This window comes from Fragaria vesca, linkage group LG4, assembly GCF_000184155.1.
Source record: "Fragaria vesca subsp. vesca linkage group LG4, FraVesHawaii_1.0, whole genome shotgun sequence".
Classification (NCBI taxonomy): domain Eukaryota; kingdom Viridiplantae; phylum Streptophyta; class Magnoliopsida; order Rosales; family Rosaceae; genus Fragaria; species Fragaria vesca.
This window is the reverse complement of record NC_020494.1, coordinates 2,810,607-2,814,540: the sequence shown is the minus strand read 5'-3', so window position 1 is coordinate 2,814,540 and position 3,934 is coordinate 2,810,607. Positions and strand designations below refer to the sequence as shown.

The 3,934-nt window shown below is 34.7% G+C and overlaps 1 non-coding gene across 1 annotated transcript; it reads right to left on the bottom strand.

The window, feature by feature from the left end:
- Positions 1 to 1,314: 1,314 nt before the first annotated feature.
- LOC101301768 lies at positions 1,315 to 3,321 on the bottom strand. The gene is made up of 5 exons (XR_184423.1): positions 2,655 to 3,321; positions 2,475 to 2,557; positions 2,266 to 2,367; positions 2,065 to 2,107; positions 1,315 to 1,610 (listed from the first exon to the last, which is right to left on the bottom strand). It is a non-coding gene; the product is annotated as an uncharacterized LOC101301768 (transcript).
- Between the last annotated feature and the right edge of the window lie 613 nt (positions 3,322 to 3,934).

The following is a 3,934-nucleotide window of genomic DNA, read 5'->3' as shown; positions in this document are numbered from 1 at the left end:
AAAAAANAAAAAAAAGTACAAACCTAATTGTTAAATTTGTTAACTATTTCTCTATCTTCTACCCCAGACAGATACAATGACCCTTTTTTTAGGAGAGAAGTAGTAAAAGGCAAGCAATAAATTTTAGATTTTTTTTCTTCATGTTTTAGTATATATATAGAGATTTACTTGAGCTGTTAGAGTTTTCCTTTAAAATATAGATAATTTTAGTTTTACAAGAATTGTTGGAGATGTCGTAAACATCAACCTTTTATGCAACCAAACTAGTAAACAAATGAGACAAAAACAGATTGACCGTACGAGCAATGTGAACTTTCACTTTTCTTTCTCATGCAGGTGGCAAAATTTTGTCAACGGTCAAACTAATGCATAAAGCAAGTAATAGAAAGATGGTGGTGAGTTGGGTTTGTGTCCAGAGAAATGAATCATTTTTTTGTTTCGATTAAGAAAATAACTTACAAAGAGAAGACTCTTGCACAGCCTATTCCTAACAAGTCAAACTGGAAAGCAGGTTGAGCTTGAGAAAGGAGATGATATAACCGAGAAAGGGAATTAGGCACATTATGCCCTAGAAATGCTAAGCTATTAACTAAGGAATTGACTTCTTTCTAGATATGTCTAAAGGTTACAACATCAAACTTGCTAACATGATGCCGAATGTCATGAACTAGAACTTTGATCCGCCAAAGACACTCTGCCCGCCAAGGACTATCAAGATCTTAGAATCTCCTTCAATTATGAAGGCCTCCGTAGTGATTAGACACTACGCCAATTTTGCCTTCAGACGACCGGCAATGCCTGTCGTTTGATTACTTTTTTGCGTGTCGTCTATCCAGCTGTCATCTTATAAGCATTCAGTCGATATGCATAATCTGTCGTCTGAGGAAGGTTATACGACATACTGTATGTCGTCTGTATGAATCCAGGTTCGTAACATAAAAAATGAATTTGTCGTTAGAAAACATTACAACGATAGTTCTCTGTCATTGAAAGAAGAAATAATCAGCAAATGATTTCATCCGTCTGTCGTCTCAAATTTATTCTAACGTCACTTATATGACGTCGAAATGGTTTTTTTATCTATCCGCTTAATTTATCCGTCGTCTGCATTCTAGTATTACTATGCTTTTCTGTCGTCTGATGACGACATACACTATTGTCTTCTTTTACTTACGACATATAAATGTCGTTTGAAAGATGTAGAGATGTCAAAGTCTATGGGGTCAATCTGTTGTCTGATTTTGATTTGGATGTCAATTCTATTGGATTTTAAAGTCTAAACAAAATTAAGCATTTGCACAACATAATTCAGAAATCTCAAATTCATTCTCATTGCCAAAACCAAGAAAATTTACAAAGAGCTATTTGTTCTAAAGACACCTATAAGCTATAACATCAATGAGTTATTATTTCTGAAATGACCTATATAATACATCTTCAATGGTCATTTCATATATAACTTAAAAAACTACAAAAAGAGACATCAAACCAAATACAAGCAACTACAATTCTAGAGTGCATAAAATCCTCTTAACTGTAATGATGTACTCTAATACGTTCTTCATAACCAAACTCAATATCCACCATTTACTCAAGTGTTTCCTGCCAAACTGAAGATACAAAGCTTTAGTAATTTTTACTTCATCACAAAAACACAAACCAAATATAAACTAATATCAGTAACATGCAGTTCAATGAACAGCCACAGAAACCAAAAACTCAGTTCAATAAAACCAACATAGACTAAGAGATCACTAACAAATTCCAAACTATTATAATTGTACCATTAGGTTAACTGATGTACAAATAAATCTCAAAATAAATCTCAAAATTATTCCAAACTATTATAATTGTACCATTAGGTTAACTGATGTACAAATAAATCTCAAAATTTAGACTGTCAAACAACCCTAAACATCTACCTGTTGTTACTTGTCATTGAGTTAAGATAAAACAAAGCCTTTTGTTGCTGGGAATCATTATCAATATGGTTGAAACAAGAAACAAAATATACCAAAACAAACTTGCGGGAGTATCTTGAAAATAAGAGGTTTAGAAACTTACAGATGCATTCAAGCCGATTCCATGAATTGAGAAACCAAGCTATCTGTCATTTTAGTTATAATTAATCATAGAAACCAGTCAAACATACAAGGGAGACCATAGAATAAACTTTGTAAAAATAGCAGAGAGACTTACGCCAGATCATAGAACATTATCCTTCAATACATATACAGTATACTCCATGAGGAAGTATATATATACCTGGAGTGTGGTAGAATCATCCATTAATAGTGCAGTAGCATTGTCATGTACATTTGATGTTGAAGACTCCCTCAGCATAACTATATATAGCAAGGAGCGCTGCTATAGAGAAACTTAACAGATGTTAGCATTAATGATTATTATTGTATAAAAGTTCACAACATAGCTAAATAACAATTCATGGGAATAGATTATAGAATAATAGGTACCGTTTGTGATAAACAATTCATGTTGTCATACTCTCCATCCTCCAATTACTGTATATGACTCCACTTCATATGCTTCCCTCTCCCTTTGTAATAAACAATGAAAAGGTCAAAATTATTACTATGGGGGGTGTAGATATGAACATCAAAGTAGTGATTAGTCACTAGTATATGAGTTCTTACCGGTTCAAGATATTTGATGCACTGGTGCTGTAGATCAGGCCTTGGACACTTCTTGATATTTGTGTCTTTGACATCACCAACATCCAACCTTCAGTTTCAGGGTGAAGGAAATACAAGTTAACATCATGAGTGCAAAATTTGTAGAAAAATAAGAAAATCTTATATGGTTGTATGTATGATGGAAGATGCTTTTATTACTAGTATAAGTAAGGTTGAGAGCTCTTGCAACCTAGATATGAAAATGCAGAAGCAGAATGGAAATAGAAGGGTCAAACCAGAACGTGAAAACCACACAACTGCATGGCTTTGCCAACCTAGTGCTGCTTCATACCCTTCACGCGCCTAGGTGGTGGTCAACCAGAGAAGGATCTATTCTGCAATGTTGCACAGGTGAGTGACTGAAGTGCCCTTCCTGATCACATTCAAATCCAAGAATGGAAATTTTCATATATGAAAACACTTGGTTTGTCTCTTTTGGTATATCCAGATTCCCAGGCTTTAAGTCTATGAATCGGATTATAATTGATAATTACGTTTAGGACTTTTATCTTATTGGTGAAGCATGTGGAACCATTCTACCCTAGACCACCACCCCTTGGACTAATATAAATATGCAATCTCAGCTCCTCCCCCTTCAACACACACATGCACTAAGCTAGTTTCCTTCTGTTATAGTTCTCCACTAGCTCTAGCTAAGTTCCTCTATTACATATACTTCTACTTCAAGAGAGAAATTTAGGTTGTTCTTAGGGTGAAATGGGAGGAACTTCACCATGTGCTTTTATTCGATGAAAACGTACAAAAATCATAAACAACTAAGCTTTCTAAACAGAATTCAAAAAGTAAAGAAGCAGAAAGAAGACAGTTATCTCTAAAGAACTGAGTTATAGAAATGCATAGATATATATACTCACAGCTTCAAGCCAATGTTGCAGGGCTAGTTTCTAAGCCTTCTCATCCTTGCACAGCCTCTTCCCTAACTACAAACACAAACATATTGCTTTGTTAACTTTGATCTTCTCCACTAACTTGCACATTTCAGCAAGTCCATTCACATAAACCAATGTAAATAAGTACCTTGGCTGCCCTATTCCTAGCTCTTGTCCACTTTGACATAGCAAGTCCATTCACATAAACCATTGAAGAACCTCGGTGAAGAGAAGGCAAAATGACAAGTACCTGTGATTCAAAACCAGGTTCGACTAGCTGGGTAATTACTATTACCTAGGTAATCGATCATCAACTTCACATTTTCTGCATTTAAAACACAACCACAACTA